Below are 13,873 nucleotides of genomic sequence, written 5' to 3' on the forward strand. Positions count from 1 at the left end.
CATTTGATGTCGGATTGAGTCAATTTTTGGTAATTTGAAAGGTAATTTAGTGCTCTTTCATTCCTGACTAGATGGTCGTATTCCGTGACGATTTGGGCATCTGTAAGTGGGATTGTAAACGTCGGTCTTGAATGTTTCCTCCATCTCCTTGTCCAATAGTAACCCTCATTACTCTCTCTTCAAAGGTCAAATTTAGACTATTTCAGGTTGTTGGAATGGTAATTTGTCAAGCTACCAAAGGGGACATGAATTTCCTAATTCAAAGACTGTTCGATATTCTAAAAGCACGTTGGAACTCTTCGATCACATTTTTCAATATGGATTGTTAATCTTTCTAAATCGCATGATCCAATGGAGATGCCCATAACTCCATCGTTTGATGTCGGATTGGGTCAATTTTTGGTCATCTGAAAGGTACTTTAGTGCTCTTTCATTCCTAACTGGAATCGTCGTATTCTGAGATCATTTGGGCATCCGTAAGTGGGATCGCAGCCATCGGTCAAGAATGTTTCCTTCATCTCCCTGTCCAATATTAAGCCTCATAATCTCTCTTCAGAGGTCGAATTTAGACTATTTCAGGTCATTGGAATGGTAACTTGTTAAGCTCCCAAATGGGACTAGTATTGCCTAATTCAGTGATAGTTCGATATCCCAAAAGCACGTTGGAACTCTTCAATCATTATTTTTCAATATAGATTGTTAATGTTTGCAAATCACGCGATCCAATGGAGATGCCCACAACTCCATCGTTTGATGTCGGATTTGGTCAATTTTTGGTCATCTGAAAGGTACTTTAGTGCTCCTTCATTCCTGACTAGAATCATTACATTCTGAGTCCATTTGGGCATCCATAAGTGGGATCGTAGTTGTCGGTCCAGAATGTTTCCTTCATCTCCTTGTCCAATAGTGACCCTTATAGCTCTCTCTTCAGAGGTCAAATTTTGACTATTTCAGGTCATAGGAATGGTAACTTGTCAAGCTTCCAATAGGGACAAGAATTGCCTAATTCAGAGACCGTTTGATATCCCAAAAGCACGTTGGAACTCTTTGATCATCATTTTGCAATATGGATTGTTAATCTTTCCAAATTGTGTGATTCAACGGAGACGCCTATAACTCCATTGTTTGATGTCGGATTGGGTTGATTTTTGGTCATCTGAAAGGTACTTTAATGCGCTTTCATTCCTAATTAGAATCGTCATATTCCGAGACTATTTGGGTATCCGTAAGTGGAATCGTAGTCGTCGGTCCAGAATGTTTCTTTCATCTCCTTGTCCCATAGTAACCCTCATAACTCTCTCTTTAGAGGTTGAAGTTATACTATTTCAGGTCATTGGAATGGAAACTTCTCAAGCTTCCAAATGGGAACATAATAGCCTAATTCAGAGACCGTTCGATATCCCAAAAGCACGTTGGAACTCTTCGATCATCGTTTTTCATTATGGATTGATAATCTTTCCAAATTGCACGATACAACGGAGAGCCTATTACTCCATCGTTTGATGTTGGATTGAGTCAATTTTTGATCATTTGAAAGGCACTTTAGTGCTCTTTCATTCCTGACTAGAATCATTGTATTCCAAAACCCTTTGGGCATCCGTAAGTGGGATCGTAGTCGTTGGTCCAGAATGTTTCCTTCATCTCCTTAACCAATAGTAACCCTCATAACTCTCTCTTCAGAGGTCGAATTTAGAATATTTTAGGTCAATGGAATGGTGACTTTTAAAGCTTCCAAGTGGGAGCAGAATTGCCTAATTCAAAGACTGTTCGATATCCCAAAAGCACATTGGAACTCTTCAATGGTCATTTTAAAATATGGATTGTTAACCTTTCCAAATCACGCGATCCAACGGACACACCCATTACTCCATCATTTGATGTCAGATCGGGTTGATTTTTGTTCATTTGAAAGGTACATTAGTGCTCATTCATTCCTGACTGGAATCCTCGTATTCCGAGACCATTTGGGCATCCATAAGTGGGATCGCAGTCGTCGGTACAGAATGTTTCCTTCATCTGCTTGTCCAATAATAATCCTCATAACTCTCTCTTCAGAGGTCGAATATAGACTATTTCAGGTCATTGGAATGGTAACTTCTCAAGCTTCCAAATGGGACCAGAATTGCCAAATTCAAAGACCGTTCGATATCCCAAAACCACGTTGGAACTCTTCGATAGTCATTTTTCAATATGGATTGCAAATCTTTCCAAATCGAGCGATCCAACGAGGATGCCCAATACTCCATCGTTTGATGTCTGATTGGGTCAATTTTGGGTCATCTGAAAGGTACTTTATTGCTCTTTCATTCCTAAGTGGATGGTCATATTGCGCGACAATTTGGGCATCCGTAAGTGGGATCACCGTCGCCGGTCCTAAAGTTTCCTCCATCTCCTTGTCCAATAGTAACCCTCATAACTCTCTCTTTAGGGGTCGAATTTAGACTATTTCAGGTCATTAGAATGGTAACTTCTCAAGCTTCCAAATGGGACCAGAATTGCCTATTTCAAATACTGTTCGATATCCCAAAAGCACGTTGGAACTCTTCGATCGTCATTTTTCAATATGGATTGCAAATCTTACCAAATCGAGCGATCCAACAGAGATGCCCATTACTCCTTCGTCTGATGTCTGATTGGGTCGATTTTTGGTCATCTGAAAGTTACTTTAGTGCTCTTTCATTCCTGAGTGGATGGCCATATTTCGAGACAATTTTGGCATCCGTCAGTGGGATCGCCGTCGCCGGTGCTGAATGTTTCCTCCATCTCCTTGTCCAATAGTAACCCTCATAACTCTCTCTTCAGAGGTCGAATTTAGACTATTTTAGGTCATTGGAATGGTAACTTTTCAAGCTTCCAAATGGGGCCAAAATTTCCTAATTCAGAGACCGTTCGATATCCCAAAAGCACGTTAGAACTATTCGATCCTAATTTTTCTATATGGATTGTTAATCTTTCCAAATCACGCGACGCAACGGAGACGCCCATAACTCCATTGTTTGATGTCGGATTGGGCTGATTTTTGGTCATCTGAAAGGGACTTTAGTGCTCTTTCATTCCTGAATGGAATCGTCGTATTCCGAAACCTTTTGGGTATCCGTAAGGGGGATCGCAGTCGTCGGTCCAGAATGTTTCCTTCATCTCCTTGTCCAATAATAACCCTCATAACTCTCTCTTCAGACTTCGAATTTTGACTATTTTAGGTCATTGGAATGGTAACTTTTCAAGCTTCCAAATGGGACCAAAATTTCCTAATTCAGAGACCGTTCGATATCCCAAAAGTACATTGGAACTATTTGATCCTAATTTTTCTATATGGATTATTAATCTTTCCAAATCACGCGACGCAACGGAGACGCCCATAACTCCATTGTTTGATGTTGGATTGGGCCAATTTTTGGTCATCTAAAAGGGACTTTAGCGCTCTTTCATTCCTGACTGGAATCGTCGTATTCCGAGACCTTTTGGGCATCCGTAAGGGGGATCGCAGTCGTCAGTCTAGAATGTTTCCTTCATCTCCTTGTCCAATAGTAACCCTCATAACTCTCTCTTCAGACTTCGAATTTTGACTATTTTAGGTCATTGGAATGGTAACTTTTCAAGCTTCCAAATGGGTTGGGAAATGCCTAATTCAAAGACCGTATTATATCCCAAAAGCACGTTGGAACTCTTCAATTGTCATTTTGCAATAAGGATGGGTATTCTTTCCAAATCGGGCGATCCAACGGAGACACCCATAACTCCATCATTTGATGTCGGATTGGGTCAATTTTTGGTCATTTGAATGGTACTTTAGTGCTTTTTCATTCCTAACTGGAATCGTCGTATTCCGATACCATTTGGGCATCCATAAATGGGATCGCAATCCAAGGTCCAGAATGTTTCCTTCATCTCCTTGTCCCATAGTGAGCCTCATTACTCTCTCTTCAGAGGTCGAATTTAGACTATTTCATGTCATTGGAATGGTAACTTGTCAAGCTTCCAAATGGGACCAGAATAGCTTAATTCAGAGACCGTTCGATATCCCAAAGGCACATTGGAACTCTTCGATAGTCATTTTTCAATCTGGATTGTTAATCTTTCTAAATCGCGCGATCCAATGGAGAAGCCCATAACTCCATCATTTGAAGTTGGATTGGGTTTATTTTTGTTCACCTAAAAGGTACTTTTGTGCTCTTTCATTCTTGACTGGAATCGTCGTATTCTGAGACCTTTTTGGCATCCTTAAGTTGGATCGCAGTCGTCGGTCTAGAATGTTTTCTTCATCTCCTTGTCCAATCGTAACCCTCATAACTCTCTCTTCAGGGTTCGAATTTAGACTATTTCAAGTCATCGGAATAGTAACTTCTCAAGCTTCCAAATGATACCAGAATTGCCTAATTCAAAGAGCATTCGATATCCCAAAAGCACTTTGGAACTCTTCGATCGTCTTTTTTCAATATGGATTGCTAATCTTTCCATATCGCATGATCCAGGGAAGATGCCAATAACTCCATCGTTTGATGTCGGATTGGGCCAATTTTTGGTCACCTGAACAGTACTTTAGTGTTATTTCATTCCTGTCTGAAATCGTCGTATTACGCGACCATTTGGTCATCCGTAATTGGGATCGCAGTCGTTGATCCAGAATGTTTCCTTCAACTCCTTGTCGAATATTAACCCTCATAACTCTCTCTGTAGAGTTTGAATTTAGAGTATTCAGTTCATTGGAATGCTAACTTTTCAAGCTTCCAAATGAGACCAGAATTGCCTAATACCAAGCCCATTCAATATCCTAAAAGCACGTTGGAACTCTTCAATCGTCATTTTTTAATATGGATTATTAATCTTTCCAAATCGCGCGATCCAACCGAGAAGCCCATAACTCCATCGTTTGAAGTTGGAGTGGGTCTATTTTTGTTCACTTAAAAGGTACTTTTGTGCTCTTTCATTTCTGACTGGAATCATCGTATTCCGAGACCTTTTTGGCATCCTTAAGTGGGATCGTAGTCGTCGGTCTAGAATGTTTCCTTCATCTCCTTGTCCAATCGTAACCCTCATAACTCTCTCTTTAGGGTTTGAATTTAGACTATTTCAGGTCATCGGAATGGTAACTTCTCATGCTTCCAAATGGTACCAGAATTGCCTAATTCAAAGGTCGTTCAATATCCCAAAAGCACGTTGGAACTTTTCGATCATCATTTTTCAATATGGATTGCTAATCTATCCAAATCGCACGATCCAATGGAGACACCAATAACTCCATCGTTTGATTTGGATTCGGTCGATTTTTGGTCATTTGAATGGTACTTTAGTGCTCTTTCATTCCTGACTGAAATCATTGTATTCCGAGACCATTTGGGCATCCGTAAGTGGGATCGCAGTCGTCGGTCCAGAATGTTTCCTTCATCTCCTTGTCGAATATTCACCCTCATAACTCTTTCTTAAGAGGTCGGATTTAGACTATTTTAGGTTAATGGAATGGTAACTTTTCAAGCTTCTAAATGGGTCCAGAATTGCCTAATTCAAAGACCATTCAATACCCAAAAGCACGTTAGAACTCTTCAATCGTCATTTTTCAATATGGATTGCTAATCATTCCAAATCGTGCGATCCAACGGAGACACCCATAACTCGATCGTCTGATGTTGGTTGGGTTGATTGTTGGTCATCTGAAAGGTACTTTTTTACTCTTTCATTCCTGATTGGAATCATCGTATTCTGAGACCATTTGGGCATCAGTAAGTGGGATCGCATTCGTTGGTCCTGAATGTTTCCTCCATCTCCTTGTCCATGTAACACCCCATACTTTTCAGTACTCGAGTGTTACCGTGAGATTTACCGTAACATGTACATGGGTACGATACCAATTTAACTATTCTCACCTTGCATCTACCCTCGAACATGAATCTGACCACTGGGAATGACCTTCATCCATAAATCAAGTCATCCGACCGTTGATCATGTGGTCGGATACGTGTACCTTCCTCGACTAAATCAGTGAATAACTCTTTAACCATAATGATTTAGATGGAAGTTAGTTTGTAAAAATTGTTTAGAAATAGACATAGAACCAAGTAGAACTGTTAGATTGCACAAAACTCTTAGATCAACAATAATTATGAAAATGCCATCAACCTATACCTTGAATTCAAATTCACATGGTTCTCATGATCCGTTTCATGGGAAATTTTATACTAGGTCTAATTATTTTAAATTAACTGTACACATCAAATTTCAGATCTTAGATCACATTAAATTAGCTACTTGATCTCTACATCCGTCCGTGCACTTATCAGATTAAGATTCTGATCCGGTCATCTTGTTCACACCATATGAATATACCTAACCTACCATTAGAATTACAATATGAGAAACCTACATGTGTGAGAAAGTCACTCGATCTTAACGATAGTCATGTTCTAACCCTAATTACTCCAAAAACACACTTTATGACCATTCGTATACGAATTTGGCAGTACATCCACCTACATACATGGTCAGGGTGCTAACCACCAAGTCCCCTATTTTTTAGCTAGTCATTTGACCATCCATCATGTTTGGATCTGCCAAACGAGCCACATGAATATCACAGTGAACCGACCATCATAAAGATCTTAGGACATAGGTTGAAACTACTCGGTAACTCGTCAATCAAAGGTGTACAAATACTATTTCTAATTTTGGAGAGTGTTAACCAATAAAGAGCATCTTGGCCATCCTTAACAGATCGGGCCCCAAATTTAATCGGTTGAGAGATCTTAAGAAATGAGGATGATTGGTAAAGTTTCACTTCTTTTGGATAGCACAGTAAGGAGGAACGAATGACAGGAGATACAACAAGGGGAAGGATAAATTTGTAAATACCAAGTGCATGGCAACCACGTACTAAGGAGGATGGGATTAAATGGTGAATGACACCTCATGCATCAAAGGATCGTGTGGCCCACCTGGAAAGCGGATCTGACTCAAACTTGGGGCTGTGGGCCACAACGACATGTAAAGAGTGGTGAATGGCATGGATTCTCCGAAAGATCATCACAAGTGGATCCCATCTAATCAAACAAGATTGGCATTTTTTCGCACAAGCTAGCTATAACAACAGTGACTAAACCGAATGGAATGATGGGTTTCACCCCACTTCCCTACCCCGCATGTGGGTCACCTGATCAATGGATTCCCACCATATTTTGGCCCCTAGCCTAAAACAACTCTACAAAACTAATGAACAGATTAGATCTCTGGGAATGCCATCAAAGTGGACCCCACTCAATGCTACAGTAAGTCACAACTCTCCAAGCTAGAAATCCTTCCGAAATAAGTATGTATTCAAATTCAAAAAGAACTACCTCCATTTCTTCCTCCTAAAACAATCACGTTCCAACTAGGATCAGCATCAACAGATCTCACCACTCCATATGGGATGATCCCTACCCTCAGTGGACCCCGCTAACTCAAGAACCGATTTGGAAAAGAAACTCTCTCGCACGCTACAGCAATACCCTTGAAAACTGTTAGTGTAACGATTTGTAGTTTAGATTTGGGGTGTACCCCATTAGCTTGGGCCACTTGAGTTTTTATCTTGCACCACCCATAGTCAGATGGCATGAATAGGACCCATAAAACATGACAGATGCTATGGATCTCACTAATCCTCACTGAAGGCCCCACACATTGGTGGTACGTGTACACATAATGTGTACACTCCCAAGGATCACCAAAACCAAGGCCAGCCCAGATTTCAGCGAAAGAAATCCTTTCTTCCTTCCACATTCACGGACGACCGTCCGCTGGGATGAGTCGTGGCCCACCATGATTTCAGTTTATGGGATTTTGGGATACAACTCGTGGCGTGCACACCAGCCGACACAAGGACAACCATTTTCCCATTGAAACCGATAGTGGTAATTATTCTTCGATCAATAGCCTATTCCTTAGTGCAATCAGAACCGTCTAAACTCATCCTCAAGGTATTCCTAACCTCGACAAGGAGGCCGAATTGGGAGATACCTTGCCCCTAGATCGCTGGCCAATCCATTCTACAAAGGCAAAACCACAACTGCCTTCTCTACACATGAAATCGGGGCTGTGTAAGTCCCGTCAATCATCTGGTTACGTGAGGGATATGTACAGGTCCTCATGTCTACAAAAGACCTCCCGTCCCACCAGCATAAGCCACGATAGAAAGAAAAGAAGAAAGGTGGGAGAAAGAGAATGTTGGAGGATTCAGGTAAAACCCCATATCTGAACTCCAATTCACACCATTATTAGAATCTAGCCGTTCTCCCATTAGTTGGATTCAAATCCATCTATTTTGATCGATATTTTAGTTCATCTCATGTAGTTTTCTGTTTTAAAATTTCGATTCCAGTTCCAGTGTGGATCTCTTGAAACCGGTTGTATTTCGGCCACATCAAAAGGTCTGGCTCTCACTTCCTGATTTTGACATATAAATATCTATCTTTTCATCCATTGCTATAAAACGCCTCTCTTATTAGTATTATTGCCAAATAAATCCTAATCTTACATGCCAGTCGTAAAAAAAGAAATAAAAAAAACTTGGCTGAAGTTTTCCATCCCACCTGCCGACCTGGATGGGGTACTACTTCTCTAGTAATCTAAGGGGCCCACATGATCTCTGGTTTGATCACTATACATATATTCCATGTGAAGTGTGGTCAACGTTACCTGGATCTTACCTATATCAATGTTCGACCCGGCTATGTAATCTAAATCTTAGGTTGAGACCTTAACCCTAAATAGTGTGTAAGCTTGAACCTAACTGTATAAATTTATAACTCACGATAGGGTTTGATTCTAAGGAAACACGCCCTCCCTAGCAACACTAGTAGGTGATTCAAAGTATAAGGTGATGATTTTCCCCTTAAGCTTTCCATTTCCAAATTGGTTTAAGTTATAGTATTAATCAAATGTTAAAATTGTTAATTCATAGCATGCGATCTCTTATATGATTTATATATGATTTACGATTGATAATTGTGAAACATGATTGCATGCGATAGTTGCTACATGATAGCTCTCATTTTAAGTTATAGTTCACATCATGACCTGTTGTGATTATTATGCTTAACATATGCCTGTCATGCTATAGCGGTATATTTTCGTATGAATTATTGTACGTCATTATGAACCTATATTCACTACACTTATTAGTGGGTAAGCCCTCTAGTCTATGTGAACCCATACTTAGGATGTAACATGATGGAGTGTGGAATGGAATGAACCCTCGATTGGAGGTTATGTAGGACATGATATTCCCTACTTAATTAATTTGATTGACCACTGATCGATGGGTTTCATTAAACATCCTAAGGTGGGCAAAATCTCATGAGTCGGGGATGGTGGTGATGGGATACTATGCCCAAGCTGTCGGCTTACGCTGGGTGACGAGCACTCGTAGTGACCATTGAGTTACTTAAAATGGTTGATTGTAATTGAAATAATAACAGTTTGGTTGATCATCCATAGCATATTGGCGATGACGGGTGGCTAATTCTGGATGCTGTAGCATGTTCCCTTAGGAGCATTAAGGGATTACTTTGCTAGCTCCCAGACCATCGACTATCGACCTATTTGTCCGACTGGAAGAGCATTTCCAGGTCTATGATTGCATTGGTGATGAGCCCAAATCTGACTAGATACATTCCCAGGTCGATGATTGCATGGGTGACGAGCCCAAGTCCGACTGGATGAACATCCCCAGGTCGATGTGCATTCACGCATCCATTCATTTAAATAAGACTGTATTTTAATTGTTTTGAATGCTTCTTATTTTTAACTATACTTAGCTAAGGCGGCGGTGTGTAATCTTGAGGGGAATTCACACTGAGTTGGCCACTCATCCATCAAATATATAATCGTATAGGTAGCACAAGTGGCTTAAGTGATATGCAGGTTCAGACTAATGAGGAGCCGTATAACAGTCAAGGATGCGTAGTTGTACCTACCAAGGAAGCTGCGCGATCTTACGACTTTCGTTTATATGTTTTTATATATTCCTCATGTATGTAAATCTTGTAATGTTAACGTGGATGCATTGGTTTGTATAAGTCATTATGGGCAAACTCTTGTATACTCTAAATGTAAATGAAAATATTCCTTTATGCTGACTTGTCCATTTTACGCTTATCTGATAACTCTAATAAAAGAAAAAGATTATATATGAAATTTGGCTCTTTTTAAGTTAACACTCGGGTTCTTGGGAAACGGGCCATATACTCGGGTCCTGAAAACACGGGGCATTACAGTCCAATAGTAACCCTCATAACTCTCTTTAGAGGCCGAATTTAGACTATTTCAGGTCATTGGAATGGAACCTTTTCAAGCTTCCAAATGGGACTAGAATTTCCTAATTGAGAGACCGTTCGATATCCTAAAAGCACGTTGGAACTATTCGATCCTAATTTTTCAATATGGATTGTTAATCTTTCCAAATCGCGCGATGCAATGGAGATGCCCATAACTCCATTGTTTGATGTCGGATTAGGCCGATTTTTGGTCATCTGAAAGGTACTTTAGGGCACTTTCATTCCTCACTGGAATCGTCGTATTCTGAGACCTTTTGGGCATTTGTAAGGGGGATCGCAGTCGTCCGTCCATAATGTTTCCTTCATCTCCTTGTCCAATACTAACCCTCATAACTCTCTCTTCAGAGGTCGAATTTAGACTATTTCATGTCATTGGAATGGTAACTCGTCAAGCTTCCAAATGGGACCAGAATAGCCTAATTCAGAGACCGTTCGATATCCCAAAGGCACATTGGAACTCTTCGATTGTCATTTTTCAATCTGGATTGTTAATCTTTCTAAATCGCGCGATCCAACGGAGAACCCATAACTCCATCATTTGATGTTGGATTGGGTTTATTTTTCTTCACCTGAAAGGTACTTTTGTGCTCTTACATTCCTGACTGGAATCGTCGTATTCCGAGACCTTTTGGGCATCCCTAAGTGGGATCGCTGTCGTCAGTCCAGAATGTTTCCTTCATCTCCTTGTCTAATAGTAACCCTCATAACTCTCTCTTCAGGGTTCGAATTTAGACTATTCCAGATCATTGAAATGGTAACTTCTCAAGCTTCCAAATGGTACCAGAATTGTCTAATTCAAAGACTGTTCGATATCCCAAAAGCACTTTGGAACTCTTCGATCGTCATTTTTCAATGCGGATTGTAAATCTTTCCAAATCGAGCGGTCTAACGGAGATGCTGATTACTCCATCATCTGATTCTGATTGGGTCAATTTTTGGTCATCTGAAAGGTACTTTAGTGCTCTTTCATTCCTGAGTGGAGGGTTGTATTCCAAGATAATTTGGGCATCCGTAAGTGGGATGGCTGTTGCCGGTCCTGAATGTTTCCTCCATCTCCTTATCCAATAGTAACCCTCATAACTCTCTCTTCAGAGGTCGAATTTAGACTATTTCAGGTCATTGGAATGGTAACTTATCAAGTTTCCAAATGGGACTGGAATTGCCTAATTCAGAGAGGTTCGATATCTCAAAAGCACGTTGAAATCTTCGATCCTCATTTTTCAATATGGATTGTTAATCTTTTAGAATCGCGCAATCCAACAGAGACGTCCATAACTCCATCATCTGATGTCAGATTAGGTCAATTTTTGGTCATCTGAAAGGTACTTTAGTGCTCTTGCATTCCTGATTGGAATAGTTGTATTCCGAGACCATTTGGGCATCCGTAAGTGGGATGGCAGTCGTTGGTCTAGAATGTTTCTTTCATCTCCTTGTAGAATATTGACCCTCATAACTCTCTCTTTAGAGGTCGAATTTAGAAAATTCCAGGTCATTGGAATGGAAACTTTTCAAGCTTCCAAACGGGACCAGAATTGCCTAATTCAAAGACCATTCAATATCCCAAAAGCACGTTGGAACTCTTCGATCGTCATTTTTCAATATGGATTGCTAATCTTTCCAAATCGTGCGATCCAACGGAGGCGCCCATAACTCCAACGTTTGATGTCGGATTGGGATGATTGTTGGTGATCTGAAAGGTACTTTTCTGCTCTTTCATTCCTAACTGGAATCGTCATAGTCCAAGACCATTTCGGCATCCGTAAGTGGGATCGCAGTCGTTGGTCTTGAATGTTTCCTCCATCTCCTTGTCCAATAGTAACCCTCATAACTCTCTGTTCAGAGGCCGTATTTAGACTATTTCAGGTCATTGGAATGGTAACTTTTCAAGCTTTCAAATGGAACAAGAATTACCTATTTCAAAGACCGTTTGATATCCCAAAAGCACGTTGGAACTATTCAATCCTAATTTTTCTATATGGATTGTTAATATTTCCAAATCGCACGACGCAACGGAGATGCCCATAACTCCATCATTTGATGTCGGATTGGGCCGATTTTTGGTCATTTGAAAGGTACTTTACTGCTCTTTCATTCCTGACTGGAATCGTCGTATTTCGAGACCATTTGGGCATCCGTAAGGGGGATCGCAGTCATCGGTCCAGAATGTTTCCTTCATCTCCTTGTCTAATAGTAACCCACATAACTCTCTTTTCAGAGGTCAAATTTTGACTATTTTAGGTCATTGGAATGGTAACTTTTCAAGCTTCTAAATGGGTCCGAAAATGCCTAATTCAAAGACCGTCTTATATCCCAAAAGCACGTTGGAACTCTTCAATCTTCATTTTTCAATATGGATTGGTATTCTTTCCAAATCGCATGATCCAATGGAGACACCCATAACTCCATTGTTTGATGTCGGAGTGGGTTAATTATTGGTCATCTAAAAGGTACTTTAGTGCTCTTTCATTCCTAACTGGAATCGTTGAATTCCGATGCCATTTGGGCATCTGTAAATGGGATTGTAGTCATTGGTCCAGAATGTTTCCTTCATCTCCTTATCCCATAGTGACCCTCATTACTCTCTCTTCAGAGGTCAAATTTAGACTATTTCAGGTCATTGGAATGGTAACTTGTCAAGCTTCCAAATGGGATAAGAATAGCCTAATTCAGAGACCGTTCGATATCCCAATAGCACATTGGAACTGTTCGATCGTCATTTTTCAATATGGATTGTTAATCTTTCCAAATTGTGCGATCCAACGGAGAAGCCCATAACTCCATCGTTTGATGTTGGATTGGGTCTATTTTTGGTCATCTAAAAGGTACTTTTGTGCTCTTTCATTCCTGACTGGAATCGTCGTGTTCTGGGACCATTTGGGCATCCTTAAGTGGGATCGCATTCGACGGTCCAGAATGTTTCCTTCATCTCCTTGTCTAATAGTAACCCTCATAACTCTCTCTTTAGGGGTCGAATTTAGACTATTTCAGGTCATTGGAATGGTAACTTCTCAAGCTTCCAAATGGGACCAGAATTGCCTAATTTAAAGACCGTTTGATATCCCAAAAGCACGTTGGAACTTGTTGATCGTCATTTTTCAATATGTATTGTAAATCTATCCAAATCAAGCGGTCCAACGGAGATGCCAATTACTCAATCGTCTAATGTCTGATTGGGTCGATCTTTGTTCATCTGAAAGGTACTTTAGTGATCTTTCATTCCTGAGTGGATGGTCGTATTCTGAGACAATTTGGGCATCCATGAGAGGGATGGCCGTCGCTGGTCCTGAATGTTTCCTCCATCTCCTTGTCCATTAGTAACCCTCATAACTCTCTTCAGAGGTCAAATTTAAACTATTTCTGGTCATTGGAATAGTAACTTATCAAGTTTCCAAATGTGATCAGAATTGCCTAATTCAAAGAACGTTTGATATCTCAAAAGCACGTTAAAATCTTCGATCCTCATTTTTCAAAATGGATTATTAATCTTTGAGAATCGCGTAATCCAACGGAGACATCGATAACTCCATCATCTAATGTCGGATTGGGTCAATTTTTAGTCATCTGAAAGG

The sequence above is a fragment of the Magnolia sinica genome, chromosome 5 (assembly GCF_029962835.1).
Source record: "Magnolia sinica isolate HGM2019 chromosome 5, MsV1, whole genome shotgun sequence".
Taxonomy (NCBI): domain Eukaryota; kingdom Viridiplantae; phylum Streptophyta; class Magnoliopsida; order Magnoliales; family Magnoliaceae; genus Magnolia; species Magnolia sinica.